Consider the following 12,902-nt stretch of genomic DNA (forward strand, 5'->3'; position numbering starts at 1 on the left):
TAATGCATTCGGAAAATCGGGAGAATTTTCACGGAAAATTTTAACCAGATGATAGCTGAATAAATTCTGCAGGGACGTATGTTTTTTGTTTTGGGATTTTAGTTAATTTTATCGTCTATTTTCTCGAAAAACTAACTTTTTCCTACTGTTTTGCGGCGCGAGTTACGATGGCCTTAAACATGAAACCGAACGCAAACGCGTGTGTACTCTGGTATAAAATTATAATTAATCGTTTAATGTTTGCTGCGGATTTTTTTTCAGTTTCGTCGTTTATTTTTAATTGATTTTTCCTTCGTTTGCTGGGTTGTTTCTAGCGTCGGTTTATAGATGATGTTTGCTAGTAAAACAATCATTATGTACAGTTTTTTTTTGCATTTTTTTTGTATTTATTTTTAGATTAGCATTCACATCAATATGATAGAATTCAATCAAATGTGTATTGTAAAACAGTGATTTTATTACAACTGTAACAATTATCGTTCTAGCAACGACACCAAACGCTGGTAGTTAGGTATAAAAAGCTTCCATGTTTCTGTTGTTTCGCGTTTGCGAGCAGCTGACGTCGCTTTGCATCGTTTTATAACAGACTGATTGAAATGGACCAACCAATTTCAATCTAGGTCGGTTCCTTTACAAACCGCAACCATGCATCCAATATTCTAAATGCACTCAAGTTGTGAAACTAACTAACCACTTTCTGTGCTATTATTTAAGGATGGCACTTAAATTCAACAAGTCAATCTAGTCTAGAACCAGCATTTCCTTTCTACCGGATGATAGTCATCGGATTCATTTGCTTGTAGCCGGTAGTCTTAGACAACGAGAGCGCCGATAAGAAGTTAAAATCTGTACAATGAGAAACAAAAATGGATTATTAATTAGAGAGGCAGTTTAAATATATTTCGAACTGCATGTTGCTCTCATAGTGCAGGATTCTCTACTTCGACGAAGCACTGCTTCTTTGACGATGAAGTTGTATCGATTATAGTGCTCGTAGGATCGATGCTTAGATGTGAGCTTGTTATGGTAATTCATTTCTACTGTATGTCATGCGGCTGTACGGGTAGAAGAAAAGTGGGAGAGGAAAACCAAGATGAATGCACTAGACGGATTCGCCTTCAGTCTTAATTTATGAGCCTGCTACCATCTTCGTGCTGTGGTAAAGCGTTTAAATTGAAATTAGTCAAATTAATATCATATTCTCCCGGGTTTGATTGTCAGACATGAACGTACCATGTTTAATAATGACCAATAAACATGTTCTGCCTAATTAATTGCCTCCAGATTGATTACATACCAAACGGAAATAAGCGAGGTGTTCAGCTTGTAGCTAGAATTGAACGACGAGAAACTGAGACTGTTACATATTACGAATTTGAAACAGTCAGTATGAATTCTAAGAAACCATGATAGTATCACCACGACAAAAAAGATGAATTGAACATTCACCGAACAGTATGATGAGACATTTCTTGCAACTCCTACCACTCTCTTTGAATTATATCGATAGATTTAGTGAGTTTAGTATAACATATAACTATACGTAACAGTACTACTAACAGTAACAGTACTAATAGGCCACTTGAAGTTACCCTTGAAAAAGGCCAAAAGCAGTGGCCGAAATGTTGGTCAAAAAGCCGTTCTTATTGTATAGACCGAAAAAGCCGAATATCCATATATTTATAATTGCTTCTAGAAGGGTTACCCGCCAAAATTATTTTATTAGAAGAGGTGCCGCTTTACGTTTGAATATTCTTCAAAAATATTAAACATCCAAAGTTGATAGTTTCGAAATGATGTGATCGTGACCGTAAAAACCTTTTTAAGCATCATTTTAATTTTTTTTTTCACTATTACAGCTCACAACTCCAGAACGCGTACATTATTTTATTACACCATTCAATTCAACACTCAAATATACACCATTAATAGCTTCAGTTAACTTGACATATTTGGATTTTTTTTATTATTTCCATTCCTGCTTAGAGGCTATTTATATAATTGATAATACAACAATAATCATATGCTAATAAAAACCGATCCGAACCTACTAGAGAAAAACGTAAAACGTCATTTTTTTCATCATTTTCCCTCTACTTTCCAAAATATTACTGTCGTTGTTAATCACATTGAGTTTTTGCTGAAATTCTTCGCATTCTTTAAAAACAACATACTTTTTGAAAATATAGGAATGTATGCAATTTTTCAGTGAGCAATGAACCAACCTAATCAAACTTTTGTATCGATTTTGTTGGCTATTTTCGGCAAATTTGAGACTAAGAGAAACGAAAGCAATGAAATTGAAAGACGGATAGGTATTCTAGAGCGAATCAGTTATAAACTTAGAACGGAAAACTAGAACTAGGCAGGCTCATATGGGCATGATCGAAAGGAAATGTGAAGAATTTTTTGCCTTCTGCATAGTAGGAGTTGGGCGTTCCACCCAAGTCTACCGCATGGTCTATGGTAGAACATAACTCATCATCATGTTTTACCGCCGACGCCGGTAAAACATGATGATGAGTTATGTTCTACCATAGACCATGCGGTAGACTTGGGTGGAACGCCCAACTCCTACTATGCAGAAGGCAAAAAATTCTTCACATTTCCTTTCGATCATGCCCATATGAGCCTGCCTAGTTCTAGTTTTCCGTTCTAAGTTTATAACTGATTCGCTCTAGAATACCTATCCGTCTTTCAATTTCATTGCTTTCGTTTCTCTTAGTCTCAAATTTGCCGAAAATAGCCAACAAAATCGATACAGTAGAACCTTGCGGCAATTAAAACATAGTAACATCTAATCAAACTTTGCTTCCCATTCGAAGATCCTTAATCCAAATTGCGGAACATCCTTACAAAAAAAGCTCATGAAAACTATAAAAACTCGACTACGGGATCAGTTACAAGATCCAAATCCCACATTTTTTCAAAAGTCCTCATGATGCCCAAATCAATAGATTGTCAATGTAGTTATCAGACAAGATACTTCCAAATTTATTATTCACGCGAAAAAATGTATTGTAGGTACAACAATATTCTGGTTCAAATTCAACAATAACTATTATTATCTCAGAGCTAATAGTATATATTATTTAAATCAATCCGTGATATTATTTTTACACTGAAATCGGCGTTTGACGTTTTTGATTAAAATCACATTTTTGGTTAAATCGATATAATAAACTAAATAAAATAAAATTAAAATGTGTTCTTCGCCCATTTTACTAATTTATTTTTCGACACCTATGGAAGAGTCTGATGAACCGTCGTCCTTCCATTAAGTAGGTGGAGCATCAACACTTCCTGTCTACCTTATCCTTTATCCTTCCCCGTGAACGATGGAGATGGGGGCGGCCGGCAATGATGGCTATCATGCTGTTGAGGTTTTAATATGGGTCGGATTGGTATGAATTCCTACTTACCATTTCCTAAGCAACTCTTATTAGATAATCAGCAGTCAAACATGATGAAGTCAGTGTGCAATCCGCCAAAATCATCGTCACAACGCAACGCAACGCAACGCATTTTACTAATTTATTTTTCGTATATAAAGCTTATAATATTTAGCATTTTGGCTTTATTTTCACATTAAAAAAAAAAAAATTATGTAGCAGCATTTGCCGAAACCCATGGAATCGGGTTAAAACAAGGGGCAGTCTTTATTTTTCGCTAACAAACTTAAGTAATAGGAGGTTGTGCTAAAAGCTTTAAAGAAAATGTTACATTTCATATTATATTGAAATATAAGTGTTAAACTTACGGTTCATCGATTGGTGCTAGCAAATGTATATTTCTAATTGATTATTCACATTTTTAACAATTTTGTCTAAAGCTACTTCAATCTGAATAAAATAAAAATAGAATACACGCTGATTTGTTACCACGCAAGATCAAAATAAAACCAAATGTGTTTGAAATAATAATATTTGTAATAAGAGGAAGAGTACAGGTTTTTGGCTGGCTTTATTCTCGACAGTGCGAATCAAGCTCAGACTAAACCAGTACCCAGCGCGAATACCCATGGACGGTCTCCCACCCTGTGGTGGGATAAAGAGTGCTCAGAGTTGTACGCGGAAAAGTCCACTGCATATAAGGCCTTCCGGGAAGACGGGTTACGCGCTAGCCATCAACAGTACGCGTCGTTAGAAAGGCGAATGAAGAGTCTAATGAAAGCCAAAAAACGCAGTTATTGGCGCCGGTTCGTCGACGGGTTAACGAGAGAAACAGCGATGAGCACTCTTTGGGGTACGGCTCGACGTATGCGTAATTGTAATAGTACCAACGAGAACGTGGAATATTCAAACCGTTGGATATTTGCTTTCGCCAAGAAGATCTGCCCGGACTCTGTCCCGGTACAGAAAACGTGCCGCGCCGCGTCCCCTCACGATACAGCGAACGAAACACCGCTTTCGATGGTAGAGTTCTCACTTGCTCTCTTATCATGCAACAATAACGCCCCAGGGTTAGACAGAATCAAATTCAACTTGCTGAAGAATCTGCCTGACACTGCAAAAAGGCGCTTGTTGAATTTATTTAACAAGTTTCTTGAGGGTAACATTGTCCCTTATGAATGGAGGCAAGTGAAGGTCATCGCCATCCAAAAACCAGAAAAACCAGCCTCCGACCACAACTCATATCGGCCGATTGCAGTGCTGTCCTCCACAGATAAAAAAATTCATGTAAAATTATGCTAACTATACTGCACATAAAGGGAACGCGACCAATAGTGTAAAATTATGCGAGTGATTAGGTTTACATTGGCCACAAATCGTACCATAAATAACTAACGTATGTATTGGTGACAATACCGACATAAAAAAACAATCGTTAAATAATACCATGACTTGAAACGAAAATCATTGACTCACCAGAGACACCCCCTTATGGACTAGGCTAAAGCGACACATAACAACGTGGCTGCAAACTGGCGTACATAAGCTTCGCTTGAGCGTGGACGATCCAAGCGCATTGAGTTGCGGCTCGTGCATGTATGTGTATGACGCAGTTAGTTTTTCTCTATGCTCAACACCGTTTCGTATAAAATCGTGTAAAAATAAGATATTTTATCTGAAAGTTGAATGAATAGCGCGCAGATCTCGAGCAGAATAATGTAAATTTCCATAGGAATATACAGATTTGCATGATTTTCAGGAGTCATTTTATGTGCATGATATACAGCGTAAATTTATTCGTGAAACATAATTACACGAATAGTTTTTCTGCGATATCAGGAAATACGCTGAAGTTAATTTTCATATTTTTTTGCTGTGTGTATTCGGAAGTTGTTCGAGAAAATGATCTTGTTCCGCCTCGACAATTGGGTTGAAGCAAATGGCTTACTGTCAGATACAAATTCGGCTTCCTGAAAGGCAAAGGGACGAACGATTGCCTTGCGTTGCTTTCTACAGAAATCCAAATGGCCTATTGCTAACAAAGAGCAGATGGCATCAGTCTTCTTGGATATTAAGGGGGCTTTTGACTTAGTTTCTATCAACATTTTGTCAGAGAAGCTGCACCAGCATGGTCCTTCGCCAATTTTAAATAACTTTTTGCTAAACCTGTTGTCTGAAAAGCACATGCACTTTTCGCATGGCGATTTAACAACATCGCGATTTAGCTACATGGGTCTTCCCCAGGGCTCATGTCTAAGTCCCCTGCTCTACAATTTTTACGTGAATGACATTGACGATTGTCTTGCCAATTCATGCACGCTGAGGCAACTTGCAGGCGACGGGGTGGTCTCTGTTATAGCGCTCAAAGCTGCCGACTTGCAAGGACTATTACAAAATACCTTGGACAATTTGTCTTATTGGGTTCTTCAGCTGGGTATTAAGTTCTCCACGGAGAAAACTGAGTTGGTTGTTTTTTCTAGGGAGCGTGAGCCGGCGCAACTCCAGCTTCTATTAATGGGTGCAACGATCAATCAGGTTTTCACATTTAAATATCTCGGGGTCTGGTTCGACTTTAAAGGTACCTGGGGATGTCACATTAGGTATCTGAAACAGAAATGCCAACAAAGGATCAATTTTCTCCGGACAATAACTGGAACATGGTGGGGTGCCCACCCAGGAGACCTGAATCCAGTATCGTTGCTTGCGCATTGCCTTGGGTTGCATGCACTCGAGCCATACGATGAGTCTCGAAGTGCTGGCGGGCGTTCTTCCGCTAAAAAATCGATTTTGGGAACTCTCATATCGATTGCTCATTTGACGCGGCCTTGTACTTCGACTACATGTCACAGAACATTAATCCTTCTTCATATACTCCCAACCGTGTTCGTTTCCTAGATACTTCTGATTGTATTCTTCGACACATCCACGAAGGAAGAGATTCGTGGAATCTCGGACCATATACGCCCGCAAGTGATCCCCAATATATTTTATAATAAATTCCGAGAAGTCGACTGTGACAAAATGTTCTACACTGACGGATCAAATCTCGATGGGTCCACTGGCTTCGGTATCTTCAACAATTCTATTACCGCTTCATTCAAGCTCAATGATCCCGCTTCAGTATACGTCGCAGAGTTAGCTGCAATTCAGTACACCCTTGGGATCATCGACACTCTGCCCACAGATCACTACTTCATCATTTCGGACAGCCTCAGCTCTATTGAGGCTCTTCGTGCGATGAAGCCCAAAAAGCAATTCCCATATTTCTTGGGGAAGATACGGGAGTCCTTGTGTACGTTATCTGAAAAATCTTATCAGATTACCTTTGTTTGGGTCCCCTCTCATTGCTCTATCCCGGGCAATGAAAAAGCCGACTCATTAGCAAAGGTGGGTGCATTAAATGGTGACATATACGAAAGACCAATCTGCTTCAACGATTTTTTTAGTATTTGTCGTCAGAGGACACTCAACAGTTGGCAAACCTCGTGGAGCAATGGCGAACTTGGACGATGGCTACATTCCATTATCCCAAAGGTATCAACGAAGCCTTGGTTCAGGGGGATTAGGGTTCGCAGTACCGACCCTTTTTGGCGTGAACCGGTACTACGGTACTGAAGCCCTCAGTACCGGTAGTACCGGTAAAGTACCGGTACTGGAATATTTTTTTTTTAAATTCGAAAAAAGCTTCAAAGTTAAATTGAATGCTCAAACTGATGACCTCATACTCAGATGATTGATTTGTGCTGATAAAAAACATGTTTATTGTTTTTAATTGATTCGGAATGGCACGACTCATTTCAGCAGAAAATATTTTTCGTATGCGGCACCTTCTTTTATTTCGAAATCTAGGCCACTTTGAAATCAATAACTGCTAAGCGGTGCGACTTTTGTCGACTTCAACAGATGGTAAATGTAAGAAACACTATTAACAACAGTAAATCAAAGCGAGAATGGCAGGTTGCTCGCATTTCCTCTCTTGATTTTCTGTAAATTGGTTTAGACCTGCATACCAAGGCTCCTTGCTTTCCTGTAAACTATGGAGTTTTGCTGAATTTTCGGATCACCAATAATTACAAATCGCCCCATTTGGAGTAGTTCACCAAGTCTAAAATTGTTAGCTACTAAATCGCTATCCGTTCTTCTATAAATAATGGTTTGGCAAACCAAAGACATGACTTAGACCATAGTTTAATTTCGCGCCACCCAGTGAATAATGGAAACCAATCAGATTATCGCTAATAAAAAAATCATAGCAAATTTTTACGTCTCTTACGCTAGATGTGAATATTTTGAAAATTAGTAAAAGATCGTTAAAATTTAATTTCGACAAAATAAAGCAGGAATTTAAACATACCGTTCAGTACAACGGGAGCTAGTAATGTTTAATTTAGAGAAGGTAATTAATACAATTAAAAGTCATCTTGCAGACCGATATTTTGAGACAGGTCCCCCTATAGAGCCCACATATTTTTCATAAAAAATTGCATGGTACCGAAAATACCGGTACTGGTTTTTGTTTAGTACCGGTATTACGGTACCAAAAATGGGTCGGTATTCCCGGGATTTTCGGTACCGGTATTACCGGTACCACAACCCTAAGGGGGATGGATGTGGGTCGGGATTTTATTCGTGTAATGTCCCGACTTATGTCCAACTATTACAGCTTAGATGCGCATTTGCGGCGTATTGGACTTGCGGAAAGTGGCCTGTGCGCTTGTGACTAGGGCTATCACGACATCGAGCACGTTGCTTGGGTATGCGCCGGGTATTTGGACGCCAGGTCTCAGTTAAAGGATTCTCTTCGGGCTCGAGGTAGACCACTCAATGTCCCAGTCCGAGATATGCTGGCAAATCGTGATTTCCTCTATATGTCCCTTATTTATACTTTCATAAAAACGATAAATATCCCAATTTAGCCCCTCTCTTTTTATTTCTCGTTTTTAGAAGTTTTCTCCTGCCTTGTGGAACCGATCAGCTCCAGACTGCCACTATGTAACCGCCGTCGCCCTTACCACTACGGAAACTGAAGCGAGAGCGACTCGAGGTCCGATGACTTTTGAAGGATTCCCCACGGGTCCGACGAATACCAACCGCCAATCCGGTACTCGACGACTTACTAGACTGAGGCACAAATTTGTTTCGCTGATCCCCCCCGTTTGCCCGAAAGTTGCAAGTTTTGCTCTTCTCTCCCGGTCACCATCTACGCCTTCTCTCCCCTGTCCTTGATACAACTGCTTCTACACCGATTTTGGAAATAAGCCCTCTTCTGAATATCTTGACCAAGCATAAGTCTCCGGTAAAAAAGTTTAAATCTGTATTCCGTATTCCTAGTTGTAAGATAGTTGTAATTTTACCTCTTTGTTAAAATTATTGTCCCCCATCTTGTAAATAGAATTGTATCCCTAGTTTTAAGACACCTGTGAAATTTTTCATAAATATTTGTTCCCCCCTTTTGTGTACCAAACTATATTGTTAGTTTTAAGATAACTGTAAATATTTCCTAAAAAACTATTACTATTGAATTCCTTGTTTTTTTTGTACCTATCAAATAAACGAAATGAATAAAAAAAAATATTTGTAATTTAACAATAAAACTATTTTGAAATTGTTTTTAACGTTTCGCGTTCCGCTCTGCAGCACACGACAACCGTCGCGACCGCCATGCAGACGTTTAACGTTGAAAACAATTTCAAAGTAGGTTTTGTGTCCTTATGCACAAATGGTTTTTATCATATTCCTACTATGTTTATTTAGTAATCAAATTTTTTGATCCAACGATAGAATGTCGATCGGATTCAAAAGTGAAAATTGTTGGTTAAATAGTGTGAAATTTCGCTGCGTGTTGCACAATATTTAATTAAATTAGTCAGCATCAATTTTTTTTTTTCAATCCAATTTATTTTGGTTTTGGGGGAGGGGGTTAAACCTCCAACCCGCTCCCTCCTTGGCTACGCCCCTGTTAATCCCAGAATAGGGATCAAGAACTTCAACGAGCTATGAAACCTATAAAAATTAGCATCAACAGCTTTGCTTCGTTGTTGAGAGCCAAGGTAATAGCACATATGCGCTGAAAACGGGGAAATTCTCGTGTTTGAGCGCAACGAAAACTTGAATCGAGTGACCCTATTGTTGCGCTACCATTTGGTCTCAATGCGTCGAACAAAGATGGCAGACGCTGCTCTAACCAACGCACAGTGGCGTAACTAGACCAAATTTCTAGCCAAAATTATTTTGCACGTTTTAAGCTTTATTATATGCAGTGAAGTAGTGGAAAGTGATTTCTTACAGTTTTGAACAATATACGAATAAATAGTTATCGTATTAATCCTCCTAGCAGTGCCATGCAAAGCAAAAATTAAAAAAAGTAAATTCCACTTCAATTTTGATTGAAGAAGGTTTCGCGCTTAATGGTTTTGATTTTATGAATGTAACACAACAAATTAATTTTTTTTGCTTTTAACAATTCTTAATTGGCGATCAAATTGGGCTAGTATTTCTTTAGCGCAATTATATTCTTCCGCCAGCTCATCGTCTAAATTGCCAAACTTATCTTGGATAAACATAGCAGAAAATTCCAAACTTATCCTAAATAAACATAGCAGGAAATTGAAAACGATATCTTCTTATGAGCCTTTTGATGCCTCTATCGCACAGTGTTTTCGTGCTCAAAATTAATAGTGTCTAAACCGTTCACTTTAGAAGTATAGTTTGTTCGGAGAAGTTGTTGCCCTTACGATTGCGCATCCACGGGAGTATACCGTTAAATGCTTAATTCACCTATAAATAATATACGAAATTTATTTTCCGAACTAATTAAGATAGAGACTTTGTATCTTCGGCATAGTTGTAGCAAATATTACTACAAAAGAAATTGTTGAATGCACCATATATCTAGCTTTACTAGTTTACATGTTATGGAACATATTATATGGAAGACCCCTTAAAATTGTTTTTTCATTATAACTTTTTTTAGACATTCTCCTATGTTCTTGGAATCTTTCACAAAGTTGTTTGCGGTATCAAAACACATATTTTTGCCGAACATAGTTACTTCATATCTGTTGAATTTAAAAAGATATTCCAAATTTTGCGATATTTTTGGTGTAATTTACACCTTCAATAACTCGTTAAGGAGCAAACAACATCACAACATATTGAAAATACTAGCTTTTTACCATGAAAAGATGAAGCTGCTTATCGCAGTGTGTTTGCATATTTCATTTTAAACCACTCCGACGGCATATTGTCTTGAACATAACACTCGGGGAGAATCACGTCGACTAACAATCGGGCCACTATATGAAAGTAAAAAGTCCATCCAAACAACTTAGAATTGTTCAGTGCTTTTTTCTAGTAAAATGCGCTGATGCACTGATAGAATATATTCGTAAAACGCTACGATTTAGTTTCGTAAAGACAATTGTCATAAAATATACGAATTTTTCGTACATATGAGGAATCATTCATATTTCTATTGAAACACTTTTATTTTTTATTGCGAGTTTTTCGTGAAAACCACGAAACGACTTTCGTTGGCTCATTACGAAACGGCTTCATTAGACAAACGAATTGTTCGCTGCAATATACGAAAGTCTTCATGATATTTATGAGCACCATTCGTCAAACCGTCAACGTCAAAAGAGCTTCAATAGAGATAGAATAAAGAGTCTTTGTTGCTATACGTCAGGCAATTGTTGATCATCACGACGGTCTCGGTCTGACTAGTAACAGTATCCGTGTCCGCCGGTTTCAAGTAGAATATCCTGAACCTCTTTCGCTTCCAGTTGATCCAGTATCCGAAGCGGATTCAGTTGCGCCATCGCGAACTGCTCGTTGGTTTTATACGAATAAGTTTGAGTTTTTCTCTGCCGGAGCAATGTCAAAATAATATGCTATCCAATACGAAAACTTCTCTTAGATGAACAAAACGAATTCGCGCGACCAACGAAATTGTTCATAATATACGCAAACGTTTATTAAAATAAATGAAACATTTCGTTTCATTCACGAAAAATAATGTCGTTATCAACGATAACATTCGTGCAATGTACACTAAATAAGTAAAATTTACGAAAACTTTCGTTCAACAAGCGGCCATTACTTCACACCATAATAAAATCGATTTGGCGAGATCAGTTTTTTTGACGTAGGACTACGTCTTTGTTTTCGATATGGGGGTGCACTCTGCAAATTCTACAAAAATTGTATGTAACGAAAAGTGGTCCAATTTTAAACGCATATAATTCAGCCATCTCACGATAAATTTTCAAATTTTTTGCTCAAATCGCCCCGAAATACTTCTAAGAATAGATTCCAATAGATAAACCCAAAGATTTTTGATATCATAGCATTAAAAAATTAAATAATATACAACCTTGTCAAAATATCGCGCATTTACACACAGAAGACAGCGCTTCCCAAGCCCTGTACGACGGATTGGTGTACCTAGCGCGCAACGCTTCTAAGAATGACGTCATCATCGACTATTTAAAGAACGGACTTGGCCAGACACGCTCAGTTCCCTGTTGAACGGCTGGTGAAGCGTGTGTTTTTTACAGCTAGTGTAGCTGAGCTAGAAGTCCGTTACACTGGCTGTGGAGGGACGCTACTCTGTGTCGTCCAACAGGTGACCGCTCAAACTGCTTCCTAAATTCCGCTGTAATGTTGCCAGTAAATTTTTGGTTTAACTAGCACATGTATGGGGCCGTTCATAAACCACGTAGACTCATAGGGGGGACGGGGGGGGGGGGGGGGGTCTAGCAAAAGTCTACGTTTGTCTACGAGGGGGGAGGGGGGCTATTTGAAAAAGTCTACGTAGACTTATTTTTTTGTTATTCTCGTATTACTAATTATAAATGGGATTTAAAGAGAGTTGTATTTAAAATATCGGTCTATTCAGCTAGGTGTATTTATGCAGGTACTTCAAAGCTAGTACACTATTGAGGTAACTACTCGTTAAGCGATCACTCAACCTAGACCCCCGATTTTCTTTGGGCAACCTCACACATTGTTGTTTCTTGCGTATATTTTGATATAGTTTTGATCTAGGAATAATACAAAATGACAGTTCTAAAGATGTTTGACCAAAATTCCTCTCGACGGAAGATTTTGACTTTGCAATCATCTGAGACACCACTAGTTAGCAGACATGCATGGACCATTAAATGCATGAACCATAAAAAGTTAAAAAATGGTCAAAGTTAAGCAATAAAACCACCATTGTAACAACAAAACACCCGATTTATATTAATAGGTGGATTAATTTTTTTTATTTGTTGATTTCGGTGGTTAAAGCAGTAGTGTAGTGAAACTTCTACAACAAAGTGTTGACTCGAGTTAATCAGTTTCTCTTGCAATCATTTACACTGATTTCAAAATATTTAAACACCCGTTAAATTTTATGTCTTGACCCTACGTAACTCCGTGCAAACCGGTTCTACTATATTTATCTTCGAAAATATTCGGAGTTAAGCTTTGATACTTTGCGATAATACTCTCAGGTGATATTGC

Source organism: Topomyia yanbarensis, chromosome 3, assembly GCF_030247195.1.
Source record: "Topomyia yanbarensis strain Yona2022 chromosome 3, ASM3024719v1, whole genome shotgun sequence".
Taxonomy (NCBI): domain Eukaryota; kingdom Metazoa; phylum Arthropoda; class Insecta; order Diptera; family Culicidae; genus Topomyia; species Topomyia yanbarensis.